At 42.6% G+C, this 21,604-nt stretch overlaps 1 long non-coding RNA gene across 2 annotated transcripts; it reads left to right on the forward strand.

Moving 5' to 3' along the window:
- The first annotated feature begins 8,678 nt into the window (after positions 1–8,678).
- LOC119850190 lies at positions 8,679–21,060 on the forward strand. 2 transcript variants are annotated; one of them, XR_006276943.1, is made up of 4 exons: positions 8,679–8,874; positions 11,550–11,621; positions 17,520–17,691; positions 20,697–21,060. It is a non-coding gene; the product is annotated as an uncharacterized LOC119850190 (long non-coding RNA). The 2 variants fall into 2 exon arrangements; XR_006276942.1 differs by lacking the exon at positions 20,697–21,060 and having other exon boundaries at positions 17,520–19,983.
- Positions 21,061–21,604: the final 544 nt, after the last annotated feature.

A 21,604-nucleotide genomic window follows, 5' to 3' on the forward strand; every position in this document is an offset into this window, starting at 1 on the left:
AGGGCCAGACTAAAACGTCAGGAGGGCTGAATGTGGCCCGAGGGCTGTAGTTTGCACCCCTCCCTCCTGCCCCCGGTCCTAGGGCCTGTATGTCCTCAAGACAGTTGTAAAATTGTAAGATTCAAGTTGAGATTTGCTCCGGATTCTATATTTCTTCCATTTAGTTTAGCCATTTCTTCAGTATAGGAATTTCTTTAGGAGCCATAGCCCAGTAGTGCATTTGTATGTTGCTGCAATTAGTTTTTTGAATAAATGTTGCTCGTTGTTCTGAGTGATTAAGGAGGGTGTATCCCGCAGAACAGTGGTTCTCAACCAGGGGTATTTGTACCCCTGGGTGTACACAGAAGTCTTCCAGGGAGTATATCAACTCATCTAGATATTTGCCTACTTTTACAACCGGCTACATAAAAAGCACAAGCGAAATCAGTACAAACTAAAATTTCATACTGACAGTGACTTGTTTATACTGCTCTATATACCATACACGGAAATATAAGTACAAGATTTATATTCAAATTGATTTATTTTATAATTATAGGGTAAAAAGAGAAAGTAAGCAATTCTTTCAGTAATAGTGTGACACTTTTTGTATTCTTACGTCTGATTTTGTAAGCAAGTTGTTTTAAGTGAGGTGAAACTTGGGATACGCAAGCTGAATCAGACTCCTGCAAGGGGTACAGTAGTCTGGAAAGGTTGAGAGTCACTGCCATAGAATATAGTAAATTTGATTCTTATCAAACTGAATATTGAAGGCTTTTTCTAAGTTATTGTGTATGAATAACCAGAAAGCATGATCTGAGGCTTAAATATAATTGATGATAATGTCCTTTAAAATGGTGAGTCTTTAATGCATTTATTAAAGGCTCCTAGTCATCTGAGACGAGGCAGCGGCAGATTTAAAAACCCATTGTCATTTTAAATTGCTGTCATCCATGGAACATTACAGACTCCCACCTCCATTAGCATCATGACATGGCCAATGGTAGGTAAAAAGCATTTAATCAGCCGTCTTATACACCTGGGTTTACCATCTACGTGTGGTGTTGAAGACAGGGACCTGGCAATACATTTTGTGAACAGAAATAGGTTTGAGCTTCCATATAACTATTTTCCATAAGCCCTTGGAATCTCCAGTTAGCAAAGCAACATGGTGTCCACTTGCTTGGCAGCGTTAACTGGGGAGAGGTTACTTTTGCCAATTACTTTGTCCACTGCCCTGGCTTCCAGATGCAATTGAAGGTGTTGACTTTGATCTATAAAGCCCAATATTTTTTGTTTCAGTTTTCACCAGAAAGGTTAGCAGTGATTGGATGACTAGCATAGTGAACATCAGAGTAAATGGGGTAGGATCTGAGGCTATAGTCGAGAAAGAACAATTTAAGAATTACATAGACAAGTTCGATGTCTTCAGGTCTGCAGGGCCTGATGAAATACATCCTAGAATACTAAGGAACTGGCTGAAGAAATCTGAGCCATTAGTGATTATTTTTGAGAACGTGGAATGGACTGGAGAGATTCCAGAGGCCTGGGAAAAGGCAAATATAGTTGTACCCCGTGATAAAAACATGGAATTATAGTCCAGTCATCTTAATTTTTGTACCTGGAAAGATAATGGAGTAATTAATTACACAATCAATTTGCCCACCCTTGTTCTAGGTGCTTACAAACTTTTTGGCCCAAGAGGCACATCTGGGTATGGAAATAGTATGGCGGGCCATGAATGCTCACAAAATTGGGGTTGGGGTGTAGGAGGGGGGGAGAGCTCTGGTTGGGGCCAGAAATAAGAAGTTCAGGGTGTGGGAGGGGGCTCCAGGCAGGGGAGTGGGGTGCGGGGGAGGGGGAGGGGGAGGGCTCCAGCTGGGGGTGCAGGCTCTGGGGTGGGGATGAGGTGTTTGGGGTATAGAAGGGTGTTCCGGGCTGGGATCGAGAGGTTCAGAGGACAGGACGGGGATTGGGGTTGGGGAGAGGCTCATGAGTGCAAGCGGCTTCCAGAAGCCGCGGCATGTCCCTTCTCTGTTGGAGTGCTGGAGGGGGCCATTGGAGCGCGTAGGAACCAGAGGGGGGCTATGCCGCTGCTTCCAGGAGCCATGTGGAATGGCCCCTGACCCTGCTACCTGGCTAGAGTGGGGCCATGCAGCTGCTTCCGCGTGGAGCGACCCCCAACCCTGCTCCCCAGCTGGAGTGCCGAAGTGCTGGAGCAGGGTAAGCTCCAGACCCAGCTCCCCAGCGGGAGCTTGAGGGCCGGCTTAAAACGGCTAGTGGGCTGCAGTTTGCCCACCCCGACCTAGAAGATAATAAAGTGATAAGTAACAGTTAGCATGGATTTGTCAAAAACAAATCATGTCAAAACAACCCAATATATGTCTTTGACAAGGTAACGAGCCTTGTGGATAGGGGAGAAGCAATAAATGTGATATCTGAACTTTAATAAGCAAATTAAGGAAATACAGCCTAGATCAGGGGTCTCAAACACGCAGCCTGCTGGGCTATTTTCTGTGGCCCGCCAAGCTCCCCACGCCCCCCCGTCTTGCCTAGCTCCGGGCCAGGGTAAGCAAACTACAGTCTGCAGGCTGTGATTGCCCCCACCCCCGGTGCCACGAGCCCCGTGCTGCTCCCGGCACCACGTCCCTGGTGGGGGCAGGGCACAAAGGGCTCTGTAAATTGTTTCCAGGCACCGCCCTCCGTAGCTCCCATTGGCTGGGAACGGGAAACCGCAACCAATGGGAGCTTCAGGGGAGGTACCTGGAGGAGCGGCAAAAGCAGCCCAGAGTCCTGTGTCCCCACTCACCCAGAGGCAGAAGGGACGTGGTTCCGGCCGCTTCCCAGGGTGGAACAGAGCGGGGCCAGGGTAGACAGGCAGGGAGCATGCCCTGGCCCTGGTGTGCACCGCTGCCACCCTGGAGCCGCTCTAGGTAAGTGGCACTGGGCTGGAGCCTGCACCCCTCACCCCTCCTGCACCCCAACCCCCTGCCTCACCCCTCCTGCACCCCACACCCCATCTCCCTGCCCTGAGCCCCTGATGCATCCTGCATATCTCCTGCACCTCAACTCCCTGCCCTGAGCCCCTGCCACACCCCACACCTCTTCTGTACCCCCTGGGGGCAGGGAGGGGGCGGAGTTGGGGTGGGGACTTCGGGGAAGGGATTGGAATGGGGGAAGGGAGGGGCAGGGGCGGGGCCTCATGGAATGGGTGGAGTGGGGGCGGGGCCAGGGCAGCAAGGAGGGAGTGTCAGTGATGCAGCCCTCGGTCCAATGCACTAGTCCTCATGTGGCCCTTGTGGTCATTTGAGTTTGAGACCTCTGGCCTAGACTAACCTGCTATACAGTGGGTGCACAACTGATTGGAAAACCATACTCAGAGAGAGTAATTATCAATGGTTCACAGCCAAGTTGGAAAGGCATATTGAGTGGGGTCCCCCAGGGATCTGTCTTGGGTCTGGTTCCGTTCAATGTCTTTATCAATGATTTGAATAATGGCACAGAGAGCACACTTATAAAGTTTGTGGACAATACCAAGGTGGGAGGGGTTGCAAGTGCTTTGGAGGACAGGATTAGAATTCAAAATGATCTGGACAGACAAGAAATGATCTGAAGTAAATAGGATGAAATTCAATAAGGACAAGTGCGAAGTACTCCACTTCGGAAGCAATACTCCACTGCACAAATACAAAATGGAAAATGAGTGCCTAGGGAGGAATACTGCAGAAAAGGATCTGGGGTTATAGTGGATCACAAACTAAATAAAAGCCAACAATGTAATATCAAAAAAACCAAAACATCATTCTGGGATTTATTAGGAGGAGTGTTATAAGTAAGACATGAGAAGTAATTCTTCCACTCTACTCAGCACTGGAGTACTTTGTCCAGTCTAGGCACCACACTTTGGGAAAGATATGGACAAATTAGAGAAAGACTAGTGGAGAGCAACAAAAATGATTAAAAGATCTAGAGGAAATATAGGAAAAATTGGGTTTGTTTAGTCTGAAGAGGAGAAGACTGAGGGAGGACATAACAGACTTCAAGTACATAAAAGGTGGTTATAAAGAGGAAGGTGATAAAGTGTTCTCCTTATCCACTGAAGACAGGACAAGAAGTATTGGGCTTAAGTTGTAGCAAGGGAGATTTAGGTACATGAGGTAAAGCTTCTTAACTGTCAGGGTGGCTAAGCACTGGAACAAATTACCTAGGGAAGTTGTTGAATCGCCATCTATTGCAGGTTTTTAAGAACAGGTTAGACAAACACCTGTCCGTGATGATCTAGATCAGGGGTTCTCAGACTTTTGTACTGGTGACCCCTTTCAGCAAGCCTCTGAGTACGACCCCCCCCTTATACGTTAAAAACACTTTTTTGAAAAATTTAACACCATTATAAATGCTGGAGGCAAAGCAGGCTTTGGTATGGAGGCTGACAGCTCGCGACCTCTGATGTAATAACCTCGCAATCCCCTGAGGGGTCCCAACCCCCAATTTGAGAACCCCTGATTTAGATAATACTTACATGAGTATTAGTTCCATGAGTTCTTCCATGAGTTCAGGGGACTAGACTAGACTTTCCAGTTCTATATTTCTATGATTCTATTATTGGGGTTCTGGCTATATGAAAGATGCCTCTCACCAAGCATTACTGTAGCCAATGAGATCTGCTGAAGCATTCAAGCTAACAGTCCTGAAATGTAAACATCAGGGAATTCTGATGGTCCTCAGAGAGTCATTAACTGTAGAATTCACTTCTGTTGATCTCTAGGAGCCTGAGTTTGATGACCCCTAACTTTAAGGTATTTTTGCTCAGGATTTTGGTTGAGGGAGGACTAGGGAACAAGTGCAAGTGTATGTGGAAGAGAGTTTTTTGTTGAAATAATGGAACAAGTCTTTAAAGGAGCCAAGGTATAGATAAAGATTCTCAAACCCATGCAGACAATCACAGAGAAGCTTTCTGCATTCCATAGTCCTGAAGAAGGCTTATCTTCACATTCCCATTCTACCATCCCACAGAGCAGTTCTCTGATTGGCAAATGGATGGTAGCTATTTCAAATCTAATAGTTACCATACAGTCTGGCCTGTGCTCCCAGCCTCTTTTCCAGGATTGTGTTAGTATTATGGAGGCACAGTTCCATTGTTAAGGTTGAGGTGAATTTTGCACTTATCCATGAAAAATACAGCATATCCTCCCCAAAATTACTGCATGTATTTTGAGAAGAATGTAGGGGGTGCAAATTGGAGATACAAATTGAGGGAGAGGCAAATTGTGATCTGTGCATGCAAGGGAGAGCTGAGAACAGAAGAAGTGGAAATTGTGGTGTATTTGTGCAGGGGAAAGTGGAGGCCAGCTGTGTTCTCTGGCTGCTCTGTGCTGTTCTGGTGACACAAAGCATCTTATAACCTGGTCTAATTGGCCAATACACTCTGGCTTCTTTGTGTTGCTTCAGAGTGGCAGAAAGCAACAACAGTGTACCAGTGAATCTGGTCCTAAAAGCTAAAATTCAAAAAAATTATTTAAGGCTGATATTATTCATCTTCCAGTCATTAGTGATATCCTGGTACAGTTTTCTGTAGTTCTTGTTCAGTATGTTCATGTATGACATTTTTAATAATTAAAAAAAAAGTATATTCCCAGTATAACCTACATTAGGGTGGAAATAAGGTTGAGAGTATATATCGGTAATCTGGGTAAAATACATTTTAGGGATCATAGAAGTGTAGAATTGGAAGGGACCTCAATAGGTCATCTAGTCCAGTCCTCTACACTCAGGGAAGTACTAAATAATAACTTGACCATTTCTGACAGGTGTTTGTCTAACCTGTTCTTAAAAACCTCCAGTGATGGCAGTTCTACAACTTTCCTAATGTGGATGTTGTAATTATATCAAAAACTAGCATTATAAAGCTAGCAGATAAAAAGTGAACATTACACTTAGAAGAAATCCAAATATGTTAAAGTATAGAAATGTTATGTGTATAATATATATATAAAATACTCTGTCTGTCTGTCTGTCAATCTTACGTCCACAAACACTCAAATGCTTTAATTGTAATCTGATATTGCACAGTGTCACTACGGGTCAGAGTTAAGGTTGTTTGGCTGCTGTAACTGTCCATTTGCATATCTTAAAATATTTGGATTTATTTTAAACTGTGATTTTATTGTATTATGGTTATGTGTCTAGAACCTTATATAGGTATCTTATTGTTATGGACATCTAAATGAAATTAACTTGAGTTTATAATGTTTGTTTTTGAAATAATTACATCATCTATGTAATGTATTTTACCTAAGTTACTGATCTGACTTCCAGCCTTAACTCAGTCTTAATATTGTTTTGTTTGGGAATTAATAATAGCTTTCAGCAAGAAGGGAATTCATTCCTATCTGGATAATTCTGCTAACCAGAACTTTGTGCAGGGAGAAAGCTGAAGTAAGCAGGCACTAAGATACAGTTTTTGGACCTTCCCACATTCATGATAAAGACAGAAGAAAGCCATACAGAGCCAGGGAAGACAATCAGAGACCAGGGGTGTGTGTGGTGGGGTGTGACACTTCCTGGGGATATCTAGGATTGTGAAGCACCTCACTACCACCTGATCTTAGCATGAGGAAGCCTTGTCCGGCTGCCATGGGTTAGCTTCCCTACTCCACCAGCCAAGGGCAACACAAGCACTTCCCTTTGAGCCTGCGTAGGCTTCTTTGTCTCTCTACAGGTTAGTGAAAGGCACGTTCCAAACCCTGAGCTCTCTGAGAGTCCCACTGGAGTGTCCAGCCCCTGGTCCACTGGATATTCACAGATCTGCTGCTTCTAAAGAAACAATACAGCCCCAACTTACCAGTTACACCTCAGATCACTGCTCCCCTTAACACAGAGTGCTTAGATATGTTTATAGTGAAATCAGGAATAGGTTTAATAAAATATAGCAATTCAAAGTCATAGCAAGTAGAAGTATTGGAAATAAATGGTTATGTATAAAATTATAATACATTCTAGAGCCTAGACTTAATTAGCAAGAGACTCTCTTGTCTAATAAAGTAGTGCTCACCAAAGCTTTACAGCCAGGCTGGCAGTGACCCCTCTTTCATGAGGCATAACATGCTGTCAGCTTGCCTTTTCAGTAAGGGTACAGGGTGTTAATTGGCACCCCTAGATATATCAGAACAATCCTTTATCCTTATTCATAAACAGGACCTCACCCCCCCATTGATTGTTTCTTCCTGTGGCTTTCCTCTCTTGTGGATTTCTCAATCTCTCAAATGGCATCGGGGTCAGTATGCAGATAGGTGTACACTGTGAGGCGGACAAGGCACATATCAGACTGGGAGAGAAGCATCTGTTACGATCTGCCTGAAAAGAACATTCCTGAGGTATTTCCCCTCCTGGTGATCTGCCTTAATCCTAAGTCTTTAAGAACATACTTTTCAGTATAAATACATCACTTCTTAATAATTATCTGTACAGGCATTTCCCAATGATGATGACCAGACTGTTACTGGCTCATGGTGGAGTCCTTATATGCCACCCTTCGGTGAACTAATGTGCACCTCATGTGCTCTCCGCCAATAGGCTACAAGGGGCCCTGGGTCACATGGAGGTGATAAGGTTACTATCAGGTACAAAGTGTTCTTTTCACAGGAACATTAACAAAATATGAAGATTGCCATAAAAAGAACAAGAAGGTACCACAGAAATAAGATCCAGTCTCTATTGGAGCCTATTAGGAATGTTGATCTTACACACACATCTGCTCGAATGGACCATAGCTCATGGGACTTTGACTACTGCCAATCGTCTGTTCTGCAGGCCCTCCACATTGTTGAGAATCAGACTCATGCCTATGATAGCACGCTTGCTGCAGTTTGGATTAGTAAACCAGGGCAAATATGAACAACCCTACACCAGAGAGAGGCTTAGAGCAGAGCAAGGTTCCCTTTCTGTGTACTGCACATCAAGGAGAAGATGAACCCCAAAATTCACTGGTTTACAGGCAGAAGTTAGATTAAGCAGAGTAGACCCCAGCAAGTAAGTGCAGTGAGTTTGGGGAGGATATGCTGCATTCTTCATATATAACACAAAATGTCGAATCCCAGCTTTAAGTGCAAGGCTCAGTACCACCATATCTATTGAGCTATGACCAGCACCCCCTCCATAATTAGTAGGGTTACATCTTAATCTTGCGAACGTTACTGCATATGCTCAGAGAAACCATAACTGTAAACATCTGTGGACTCACAGGGGCAGGTTTTTGAGCCATGGTCAGCGTATGCCAGATTCAAGACTCAGTTTATAAAAACAGAGATTTTTGAAAAGCTGAACACTTTTTCATCTCTTCCTGACAAAGTCTGGCCATTTAGCAGCCTTGGTTTAATTCTCAGACTTAAGTCATTGATTTACTCTGTGCTACATAGTTACTCTGATGTGCTATCAGGCTCCTGGTTGACCTCGTTGCTGAATATTTATATATTGTTGCCCATGGGCTTGACAGCGGTTGAATGATTCTAGGGCCTTGCAAGAGGTGGAAAGAAACTAATGTAATGGAGTCAGTTCTGGCGTAACCTGTTTATTTATACCATATGCTTATTGACGCAATGCATGGGAGCCCTGTAACTTTTAATCTGAGAGAGACCCGCTACACATAGGCAGCTCCAGAATTCTCAGCTCAGTTACCCTGAGCTGCCACCAGAAACAGCTGCCTCCATCACTGACTCTTCAGGTCTCCAACCATCCTCCCAACTACCCCAGACCTTCCCCACACGGCTGCCCTGTAGCCTCCCAAGCAGGATCCAGAATAGCAGTAGCAGGTTCATCCTCGGCAGATTCATCACTGATCTATTCCTGGCTGGAAGATTCATTATAATATCAGTGAGGCTCCTATCGTGCTGATCTCTGGTATGTATATTGCTTTGTACTTTTTTTAAACTCAGGAGATGTCCTGGGTGTTTTGTATGTGGGTTGTTGTTTTTTGTGTGGGTGGGTGGGTGTTCATGGTTTGTATGAGTGTGACCATGAGGAGTATAGCCATGCAAAAGACATGTAATTACCATTGAGGTATTTTAAAGTTTGTGGGCCAACATTAGATTAAACTGATTTTTAAAGGCACTCCCCTACCCACCTCCTATGGTGTCACTACAGGGCCGAGTTAAGGTTTTTGCTAAGGATAAACTTTTAGTCATGAAGACTAAAAATGGGGAAATATATCATTAATCTTAAAAACTATGTATTCAAAGATTGCCTATGCAATGAGTTTCAATTATTAGGAAATTCTGAAGAGACTCTGACAGGGCAGAGTTAAGGTTGCTTGGGTGTCCTGTGTGCATTTTTATACCCTATCATCTTTGGATTTTTCTTAATTTTACCCTCAACTCTGAATTTCCTGGATTTATAATGCTTAGTTTTTGGATAATTACAACATCCCTGTATTTACCCTAAATTACTGCTAAGTATTCTCAACTTTAACTCCATCTTAAGGTAATTGTTCTCAAAGAATTTTACTAAATAATGCATGTACATTTTGAGGAGTCTGCTTGCTGTGATTTTTAACCAAAAGGGTGCCCCCAAAAAGGTGAGACATGCTGTCTGAAAAAATGTGATTTTTTTTTTAAAAATGCTGTAGTTTAAAAACTATGTAACTTTTGAACCCAAAAGTATTTTTGAAAATACAAGCATGCTAAGATTTATATTTCCAAATGTTTTTCAAAAATGATTGAAGACTGAACAGCTAGAAAAGATTACAAAAGTCCAATTAAAAGGAAAACTATGGGGCAACCTTAATTATGAACTTATACTGATGTCTCCAAAATAATCATAGCAGTGAGATACAATTACTAATTTTCTTCCAGTGTAACCTGTGCCCAAGATTTTAATGAGTTTTAATTACATGGTAACTTGGAAGACTGTTTGTTTTATTCCATCATTAATTTTAGGACAAGAAATGGCCTGGCACCAAATGCAAAATTTCTTAAAGCACCCATTTTGAATGAATGTGAACTCTTAAACCTAATAAAGAATTACTTGTAAATTCTCAGACAATTCATTCTATACTCTATTCATAGTTTTCATAGAGTGCAAGGCTGGAAGGGACCATTAGATCATATAGTCATTCAATCATATATCACAGGCCATTGAATTTCACCCAGTTACCCCAATATTGACCCCAATAGCTTGTGTTTGACTAAAGCATATTTTCCAAAAAGACATCCAGTCTTGAAAACATCAAGAGATTGAGAATCTACCACTGACCTTGGTAGTTGTTCCAATAGCTAATCACTCTGTTTCTTTATAGAGATATAGATATAGACAGATATAGATATAGATATAGATATAAAAAAAGAAATTATGCCTGATTTCTCTTTTGTTCTTAAATTCTAATTAAAGGAAACTTCTCTAATTTTGGGGAGGATACGTTGTATTCTTCCTACATAAGAAAGACATTGCCTTATGTGCAAAACTCATGACTGGCATCTCCATAAAAAAGTGTAATATACCGAATTTAATCTCTGGCCCCGGTCACTTATGTTACTCCAGGGTTGATACAATGTCACATGACAAGGCTAAATATGTTTAAAAAAATGCAAATAAAACATTTTCAAGCAAAACCAATAACTAATTAATCTAGCCAATTATTAAAATACACAAATTGAGATGTCTAGGATGGAGGGCCAGGGTAGATGACCTGAACCTGTTTGTCAGATGAGAGGATTATTTTGACTCTTATTGGACATTGGTCAGTAACTACTACCTCTGAACCTTGCTGACTTTTTGATCACACAGCTACTTCCTTTTCACAAAACAATTTTTAATGCAGAGGACTGTCCAGATGCTGAAGTGGGTGAGCCACCTTGAGCATTTGTGGTTTTTCATGATCAGTATCTGGGTGGGCACGACACCTAGTGTGATACCATCAATTGTGGTCACTGTGGCTGGCACAAAGGTCCTTAGTAGGCTATGCATGTTTGATGATGGTGAGCATGTGTTCCTTCTGTCAGTGTAAGAGCACTGTCTGTTGCACTCTGGATGCCACCAAGACAGAGGACTAGTATCCTCCTTTGTTCTGTTCCACCTATAGGACTGACCCTCACCTCAGGGTGGTTATAATGTAACTTTTCAAAGAGTCCACTGTTTCAAGATGATGCCTTACCTGAGTTTTCTCTGAACTTTGTGGATGGTGCCTAACTGAGAGTGGGGGTGGGGCCAGAAGAGGCTGTTGAACAGCCATTCTGAGAGATTATATCAGACTCAATCCAGGGGCCTGAGGGAATGGCACTATGTTGGCTGTTTCAGGACAGTAGCCCAGTATATGTGGAACTGAATGTATACGGGGTGCTGGAACTTGGGGTACTGGGAGTGCAGGAGCACTCCCTGATTTGAAGTAGTAATAACCAAATACTTGGTTTCTGCTTTCAGCACTGTCACTATAAAAATTGTTCCAGTACCCCTGATTGTATATGACTTTGTTTACATTCATATTGGTGGACATGAGATGCTATTTTCCCCTGAATGGTTTTTATTGCACATATGATAAGAATATGTATATAGCTAATGTTTTCCTTCTCTTTTCCTTCCAGTGATAAATCTGCGCAGAGGTGGTGATATAGCTGTATAATAATTTGCAATGGATACAGAACCATACAGTAGGGGTAAGTCTCTCGTGTTTATTTTGCTATAATCAACTGTAGTTTCCTGCTCCCTTTGAACTGGTTTGAGTTCTGTTTCAGAGTAGCAGCCATGTTAGTCTGTATTCGCAAAAAGAAAAGGAGTACTTGTGGCACCTTAGAGACTAACAAATTTATTTGAGCATAAGCTTTCGTGAGCTACAGCTCACTTCATCGGATGCATTCAGTGGAAAATACAGTGGGGAGATTTATATATACACACAGAGAACATGAAACAATGGGTATTACCATACACACTGTAAGGAGAGGTTTCAGAGTAGCAGCCGTGTTAGTCTGTATTTGCAAAAAGAAAAGGAGTACTTGTGGCACCCCAGAGACCAACAAATTCACTCGAGCACAAGCCTTCGTGAGCCACAGCTCAATTCAGTGAGCTGTAGCTCACGAAAGCTCACGCTCAAACAAACTTGCCAGTCTCCAAGGTGCCACAAGTACTCTCTTTCTTTTTACTGTAAGGAGAGTGATCACTTAAGATGAGCTATTACCAGCAGGTAGGGAGGGTGGGGGGAAGGAAGAAAACCTATTGTGGTGATAATCAAAGTGGGCCATTTCCAGCAGTTGACAAGAACGTCTGAGGAACAGTGGGGAAATAACATGGGGAAATAGTTTTGCTTTGTGTAATGACCCATCTACTCCCAGTCTCTGTTCAAGCCTAAATTAATTGTATCCAGTTTGCAAATTAATTCCAATTCAGCAGTCTCTCGTTGGAGTCTGTTTTTGAAGTTTTTTTGTTGAAGAATAGTCACTCTCAGGTCTGTAATCGAGTGACCAGAGAGATTGAAGTGTTCTCCGACACAGTGAGTTATCCCAACAACTTTATAACTAATGACAGGACCTTTACTTAATTAAACTCTGCTTTTTTATGCAAACAGTTCTGAAGTCCTCTATTAAACTAATCAATATTTGAAACATTTATTTTAAATATTAATGTTACATTCTAGTGACATGGAAAAGAAATCCTGGCACTCCTGCGCCCATCCCTTTCCTTTCCTCCCGGTGAACGTTTGATGTAGTAGTTGGTTGTATCAGGAAAATAGATCATATAAACTTCCTTATAGACAGGCAGACAACACCAAGTTATGCAGGAATTCTAGCCCATATGAAATTTCCGTTCTGTGCAAAGCAGAGTCTACAAATGTAAATCGTTAGGAATGTGTCAGGAACAGTCAGCACTAACAACAAAAGGAACAAGTCCTCAATTAATATTCTGTGTTATATTACTAAATAAGTGCATCTTATTTTACAGTTCCAGCGTCAAAGCAAACAAGTGCAATGGTTTGTCAGTTGAGTAAACATCATTTAATTCATGGTGCATCAGGCATCTTTCACACTATATTTGCAGTTGAGTCTGGTCCCAGAAAAACTAAATGATTTTTATTTGGCCTTTGGCTATTTCCCATGGAGACTTCTGTGCATGATAAAGAGGTAAACTGTAGGAAAACAAGATGCAATTTGTTCATTCCGTCAAAGTACTGGATTGCATCTTTTCAAATACCATTCGGAGAATGAAATGCCCAACCCCAGAAAAAACTATCTTCTGCTCTCTCTGTTCTTTTCCATGTCATTTGAATGTAGCATTAATATTTAAAATAAATTAATAAATAGTCATATATAATGATAGAAGTATTTACTTGCATACTTAGCCAGTCTAAGACAGATTCTTGTTCAAAAGAGAATTTGCAGAATGGGAGATGTGATGGAGAGTGTCATGTGGCATCATATTGCGAAAATATAAAGCTTTGGGTTTAGGAGTGGCATGTGCCAGCCATTTTAAAACAGTCTAATAGTCACAGGGACATGTCACTTGGGGTGACCCAAAAAAGATTTTGTCCTTTATAAATATAATCAAATCTCAGTTACTTATTCAAAGAAAGTGGTAATTTACACGTGTGGATAGGGGTCTTGCTTTCATCTCAGAAAGGCCTATCTTTAAAAACACTCATATTGCTATAAAATTCAATCTTATTTATTTTCATGAAATTTCTAAAAATTAAAATTTACATTTTTTTTTTATTGTGTACCTGTGAATAAGGAACTGGGAAACAGGAATGAATAACCAATTTCAGCCTCATAGATCTGGGTTTGCGTAAGTGTTTTATTTCTGGAAATACAGTATGTGTTTTATATAGCTTCCAACCACTGCTTTTGGTTAAATTTGATGTTTAAATCTTTATTCTGAAGGGTGATTCCAAAGTACCATTGCGATAGATTCATAGATACTAAGGTCAGAAGGGACCATTCTGATCATCTAGTCCGACCTCCTGCACAGCGCAGGCCATAGAATCTCACCCACCCACTCCTATGAAAAACCTCACCCATGTCTGAGCTATTGAAGTCCTTAAATCATGGTTTAAAGACTTCAAGGAGCAGAGAAGCCTCCCTCAAGTCAACCATGCCCCATGCTACAGAGGAAGGCGAAAAACCTCCAGGGACTCTCCAATCTGCCCTGGAGGAAAATTCCTTCCCGACCCCAAATATGGTGATCAGCTAAACCCTGAGCATATGGGCAAGATTCACCAGCCAGATACTACAGAAAATTCTTTCCTGGGTAACTCAGATCCCATCCATCTAATATCCCATCTCAGGGGATTTGGCCTATTTACCCTGAATATTTAAAGATCAATTACTTACCAAAATCACATTATCCCATCATACCATCTCCTCCATAAACTTATCAAGTAGAATCTTAAAACCAGATAGATCCTTTGCCCCCACTGCTTCCTTTGGAAGGCTATTCCAAAACTTCACTCCTCTGATGGTTAAAAACCTTCGTCTGATTTCAAGTCTAAACTTCCTGGTGGCCAGTTTATACCCATTTGTTCTTGTGTCCACATTGGTGCTGAGCTTAAATAATTCCTCTCCCTCTCCTGTATTTATCCCTCTGATATATTTATAGAGAGCAATCATATCTCCCCTCAACCTTCTTTTAGTTAGGCTAAACAAGCCAAGCTCCATAAGTCTCCTTTCATAAGACAAGTTTTCCATTCCTCGGATCATCCTAGTAGCCCTTCTCTGTACCTGTTCCAGTTTGAATTCATCCTTTTTAAACATGGGAGACCAGAACTGCACACAGTATTCTAGGTGAGGTCTCACCAGTGCCTTGTATAATGGTACTAAAACCTCCTTATCCCTACTGGAAATGCCTCTCCTGATGCATCCCAAAACCGCATTAGCTTTTTTCACAGCCATATCACATTGGCAGCTCATAGTCATCCTATGATCAACCAATACTCCAAGGTCCTTCTCCTCTTCCGTTACTTCTAATTGATGCGTCCCCAGCTTATAACTAAAATTCTTGTTATTAATCCCTAAATGCATAACCTTACACCTCTCACTATTAAATTTCATCCTATTACTATTACTCCAATTTACAAGGTCATCCAGATCCTCCTGTATAATATCCCGATCCTTCTCTGAATTGGCAATACCTCCCAGCTTTGTATCATCTGCAAATTTTATTAGCACACTCCCACTTTTTGTGCCAAGGTCAGTAATAAAAAAATTAAATAAGATCGGTCCCAAAACCGATCCCTGAGGAACTCCACTGGTAACCTCCCTCCAACCTGACAGTTCGCCTTTCAGTAGGACCCGTTGTAGTCTCCCCTTTAACCAATTCCTTATCCACCTTTTGATGTTCATATTGATCCCCATCTTCTCCAATTTAACTAATAATTCCCCATGTGGCACGGTATCAAATGCCTTACTGAAATCTAGGTAAATTAGATCCACCGCATTTCCTTTATCTAAAAAATCTGTTACCGTTTCAAAAAAGGAGATTAGGTTGGTTTGGCACGATCTACCTTTTGTAAAACCATGTTGTATTTTGTCCCATTTACCATTGACTTCAATGTCCTTAACTAATTTCTCTTTCAGAATTTTTTCCAGGACCTTGCATACTACAGATGTCAAACTAACTGGCCTGTAGTTACCCGGATCACTTTTTTTTCCTTTCTTAAAAATAGGAACTATATTAGCAATTCTCCAATCATTCGGTACTACTCCTGAGTGTTTACAGATTCATTAAACATTCTTGCTAATGGGCTTGCAATTTCAGGTGCCAATTCCTTTAATATTCTTGGATGAAGATTATCTGGGCCCCCCGATTTAGTCCCATTAAGCTGTTTCAGTTTCGCTTCTACCTCAGATATGGTAATATCTACCTCCATATCCTCATTCCCATTTGTCATGCTGCCATTATCCCTAAGATCCTCTTTAGCCTTATTAAAGACTGAGGCAAAGTATTTGTTTAGATATTGGGCCATGCCTAGATTATCTTTAACCTCCACTCCATCCTTAGTGTTAAGCGGCCCCACTTCTTCTTTCTTAGTTTTCTTCTTATTTATATGGCTATAGAACCTTTTACTATTGGTTTTAATTCCCTTTCCAAGGTCCAACTCTACTCGACTTTTAGCCTGTCTCACTTTATCCCTACATGTTCTGACCTCAATTAGGTAGCTTTCCTTGCTGATCCCTCCCATCTTCCACTCCCTGTATGCTTTCTGCTTCTTCTTAATCAGCTCTCTAAGATGCTTGCTCATCCAGCTTGGTCTACAACTCCTTCCTATGAATTTTTTCCCCTTTCCTGGGATACAGGCTTCCGATAGCTTCTGCAGATTTGATTTAAAGTAATCCCAGGCCTCCTCTACCTTTAGATCCATAAGTTCTTCAGTCCAGTCTTCTGGAGTATCAAAATCTTCCTTCAGCAATCCTGGGTAGTAGTCTTTCCTAACCAGGAGTCTCAGGCAGTCTTCCCAGTCGCTGCTGCATATTGCCACTCCCTCAGTGGCTGGCAGGGGAACCGGGGCCTGCACTCTACTCTGGGTTCCAGCTCAGGGACCGTCTAACCAACAGGCCAGACCTGTTACCCCTTGGAGCTTACTACCTTTCCCTGAGCCCTTTCCTCACCATCTGGCTCCCCTGCCCCGGTTTGCTAGCTTCATCACTCCCTCCTCCCCAGCCACTCCTTCCAGGGGAAGAGAAAATCCCATGGTCCCCAGCCCAGCTGGGACTAGCAGCTGAGCCCAGTGCAGGGTAGGAGCCACCAGCCAGGGCATCTCCAGCTCTGCCCCCCACTGCCAAGATTTACTTCTCTGGTAGCAACTCCAGGCACCAGAAACAACATGCCCGAACTTCTGGGGAGGAGTGCATGATCACTCTTGCAGCTTTCCATTTCTTCCCCATCAGAAGTCATTTTTCTGTGGGGAAGCAAAGAAATCTGTGGGGAACATGAATTCTGCACACATGCAGTGGTGCAGAATTCCCCCAGGAGTAACTGCAAAACAATGGGGTGTGGACCTAAGTCACAGTGGGACTCTGGCTCTGACCCACCCTCCTAAAAGGGTACTAGGACCCAAGTCCTGAGTGCTTGCTGACCCAAGTCAAAGTAACTTGTGTGTGGACAGGATCAGGGCTTGGGCTCAAACCTGAGTCAGAGCCCGAGTTTAGTGAGTAATGTAGATATACCCTCCGAGTATAGTGCTGAGAATAGTCTCTCTTCACTAATTTCCAACCCCTGTTCTCTCAATGTGAGACTGCTGGAGAAAGTGCTGTGTTCCAGACCAGCATATAGGAGTTGTAGGTATTAGAATATGTCTAAACAGTGTTTTAGTGTCTCCCACGCACCAGTCTGGAACGGCCTCCCCTTGTCTTACTGAACAGACATGGATTTCTGGAATCAGTAGGAGTTCATTGATTTTAGTATGCAGAAGCATTTGTGTTACTACTTTTGGTAGCTTCTACAATTTTTACAGTCAACCTATTCGCAGATTATCCATTGTCATTCAGGGACCAGAGTACAATACATGCTTTTTACTAATTTAACTGAATTTTTTTAACACTCTTCCTATTAACCTTCTTCTTTATGAGGGCCATGAAAATTTCTAAGCCTTATGGGAGACGCATGTTGGAAACTAGAGTCCTTGGCACCAAAATATTCCTTTAAATGTGATTCGTGATACTGTGTCTTAGTCCTATGATGTCACAAGACCCCTCATCATTCCATACTGGTGTATTGGAGATGCAGAAATACTATTTTCAGGTAAAAATTCTAACTTCCCAGATTTCTGTCTTCCTGTTATTCTCAACTCCAGACCCATTCTATCCAAACTAAAATTTCAGCCTGTCTCTCTGACATCTCTTGGATGTCTAGCTATCAGCTCAAGCTCAATATAGCTAAAACAAAGCTCATGATCTCCCTCCCAATGTCCTTTCTTGATCATAACACTACCTTCCTGTCTGTTGTTCAGGCCCATAACCTGGCACCATCTTCAACTCAGACCTCCTTCTCTGTCCTCAGATTCAGACTATATCTAAATATCACAGATTCTTTAAGAAAAACATTTTCCTATCCACCCAAGCAGCTAAAACTCTCATCCAGGCTCTCATCATCTCACTGCAATATCCTTCTCTCTGACCTTGACAAATGCATTCCAACCCTGCTTCTATCCATTCAGAATGCTGCTGCAAAGATCGTTCTCCTAGCCTGTCACTTTGACCAAGTCACCCTTCTCTTTGCATCCCTCCACTAGCTCCCCATTTTCTATTGCATCAAATGTAAGATACTTGTATTCACTTTCAAGGCCCCTCATGGCCTTTCCCCACCCTACCTGTCACTTCTCATTCACTACTGAGCTGTCAACTTCTGTCTCCGATCAGCTGCCTGTTACATTTTCTTCCATGCTGCCCCTCATACTTGAGGGGAGCTTCCTGTAAATAGCCACAGAACTAATGCACTATCCTCCTTCTAATACCTCTTTAAAACTCCTCTTTGCCATGATGACTACAAAAAAAATTGACAACATTTAAGTCACTTGTGCGCTGTCTGTCATATTGGTTAATATTGTCTCATTGTTTCCAGGTACTCCCAATCTAGCTGCCTGTGTCCGTTTGTTGTCTCTTGGCTTATATTCACTTGTAAGTGCTTTGCGGCAGGGACTTTTTCTTCTGTATCAGTACAGCACTTGGCACAATGGGATCTTGGTTCATGACTGGAGTTTCTAGGGTCTTATTGTAATAAAAAATAATAAATTATTACTGAGGGATATTTGTGTAATGACACAACCTCTTGTGCTCTGGCTGCTTATTTCCCTACATGATGTCACAAGTTACAGCTTGTGAGATGGTACGTGGTTGCTGTAGAGGTGTTTGTGATCTCTAAATGGAAGACTGAAGTATCATGACTTGGTATTCAAATTGGGCAGTCAAGGTTTAATGACCCTGGCAGACAATCAGACCACTGACTCCTCCACTCCTGAACACACATTAGATTGGCCCTGTGAGTAAAAAATGAAAGAGGAGGATTTGGAGAGCGGTACACAAAAGTACCTTCAGCCTGGTTAAAAGGGGCATGGAAAGACTGTCATCATGACCTTGCTGTAATGTACTGCTCTGTTGCACATTATGGGGCCTATGTTTGAATCCCACTGTGGTTTTCTTCTCTAGCACCATCCCTGAGACCTGTAATGGCAGAACGCCATAGCACTGGCATTCATGGTGGTCCAAATTATACAAGGGAAGGAAGGAGGAAATGTGCGCTTGCAGTATATTGACCCCCTATTAATTTGCGGAAGGGGTCTGAAATACTGGGACCATATTTGGGAGGTCTGGGTCCCCTCCTTGGCTAGGGGAGACTGGCAGAGCATGAAGAGGGTTTGATGGGAGTCGGCCTCCAACAGAAGCCAATAAGCAATGACAACACATCCTGGGGAAAAGTTACTTTAGACACAGTTTTACTTTTTACTTGCTGTCCCTATATGTGCGTGTGAGATTCTGTACACACACACACACATGTACACCCCCCCCCGCCACTATCTCACAAACATCATGCTGGAAAAGAGGTGGGGAGGAGAGAATTCCTGACCCTTCTGCTTTTGCTTATGGAGAAATGGTCTTATTGGATAGTGAAGATGAGCATGCTCATTTCTACTTAAGTGAAATCACCTGCATCTGGTCCAGCAGAGGCAGGCAGGATGCCCATAGTTAGTAATACACCACACATCAGCTTGCAGAGAAGGTGAGGAATGTGTACGTGTGTGTTCATTTCTGATCAAGCTGTGTGTGCACATGCAGACTTGCTGTCTAGGTAGTTTTAATGTATGTAGATAGACTTTAATGTATATAGATAGACTTTAAGGTTTCTTCGGTTATTGTTTTTTGATTTCTCCCTTTAGTGCAACTGTTGGGGGTAAATCTGAAGTTACAAAGATGGGTCAATTAATCAGAAGAGAGATCTTGGAGTCATGGATAGTTCTCTGAAGACATCCACGTACTGTGCAGCGGCAGTCAAAAAAGCAAACAGGATGTTAGGAATCATTAAAAAGGGGATAGAGAATAAAACGGAGAATATCTTATTGCCCTTATATAAATCCATGGTATGCCCACATCTTGAATACTGTGTACTGATGTGGTCCCCTCATCTCAAAAAAGATATACTGGCATTAGAAAAGGTTCAGAAAAGGACAACTAAAATGATTAGGGGTTTGGAACGGGTCCCATATGAGGAGAGATTAAAGAGGCTAGGACTTTTCAGCTTGGAAAAGAGGGGACTCGGGGGATATGATAAAGGTATATAAAATCATGAGTGGTGTGGAGAAAGTGAATAAGGAAAAGTTATTTACTTGTTCCCATAATATAAGAACTAGGGGTCACCAAATGAAATTAATGGGTAGCAGGTTTAAAACAAATAAAAGGAAGTTCTTCTTCACTCAGCGCATAGTCAACATGTGGAACTCCTTGCCTTAAGAGGTTGTGAAGGCTAGGACTATAATAGGGTTTAAAAGAGAACTGGATAAATTAATGGAGGTTAAGTCCATTAATGGCTATTAGCCAGGATGGGTAAGGAATGGTGTCCCTAGCCTCTGTTTGTCAGAGGGTGGAGATGGATGGCAGGAGAGAGATCACTAGATCATTACCTGTTAAGTTCACTCCCTCTGGGGTACCTGGCATTGGCCACTGTCAGTAGACAGGATACTGGGCTGGATGGACCTTTGGTCTGACCCAGTATAGCCATTCTTATGTTCTTATGTCTTGCTTTTCCTTGTGCAGGTGCTGACTCTGGGCATGGGTACCAGGTGTAGGGGAACAGGAGTTTCGTCCATGTGTGAGTGGCTGACAGTCTCAGGTCAGGAAGTTTCCAGTAAAGTGTCCCTGTGATGGTTGGGTTGGTTCCAGTGTCTCTTTGCTCACACCCTTCCCTTCAAACTGCAGCTTTGCCCTATTCGGCTTCAGGCCAAGGATTCCAACCAAGGGTCCCCTCTCCACAGCAGGGAAGGAGGTGACCTCATTAGTACCTTGTGTGTCCTTTCATATTGACAGCCACTGTGTTCTCTTCTCAGTGTTTCAGCACTGAGCTGCGCCTGACTCGGAACTGCGCCTGGGGAACTTCCCATTTGAGACGTGACCTCCTTCACTTTCCCCTGGCTTTCAGGTTTGCTGATCCCCAAGCAGAGCTGTACCAGGCTGTCCTGGAGATCCAGAAGTCCTGTCTGAGCCTCTGCTCTCCTGGTGTGAGCCTGGAGAACATCTACAGCCTCATGCTGAGTCTTATGGGACAGAAGCTGAAAGAGCTGGGGATCCTAAAGAAAAGCACCACTTAGAACCACCTCTTCAAGGTACTTTAATTCTCTTCACCCTGGCATCCCCAAACCAGATCTGGTCCTTATCTTCTTGCAGGAAAGACAATCTGAATGGCAATCCATGCACAAGCCTGGCGACCTGGGTTCAGGGCTCACTTCACTATATGGCTATCTCATGTTGTTACAGCCCTGACAGGAACATGTCCAATAAAAATGTGAAGCAAGGGGAGGCAATGCCTGTTTCTCTCAGCAGGTGGCAGCGCAGCCAGATCAGATTGCATCAGCAGTTCTCAAGAAATGTAAAGGGGATGGGGTGGGGAACAGGAGGTGGGATTAGATGTTTTCATTCCTTCTTACAATGAGATCTTTAGGTGGGGG

Source organism: Dermochelys coriacea, chromosome 1 (genome assembly GCF_009764565.3).
Source record: "Dermochelys coriacea isolate rDerCor1 chromosome 1, rDerCor1.pri.v4, whole genome shotgun sequence".
Classification (NCBI taxonomy): domain Eukaryota; kingdom Metazoa; phylum Chordata; order Testudines; family Dermochelyidae; genus Dermochelys; species Dermochelys coriacea.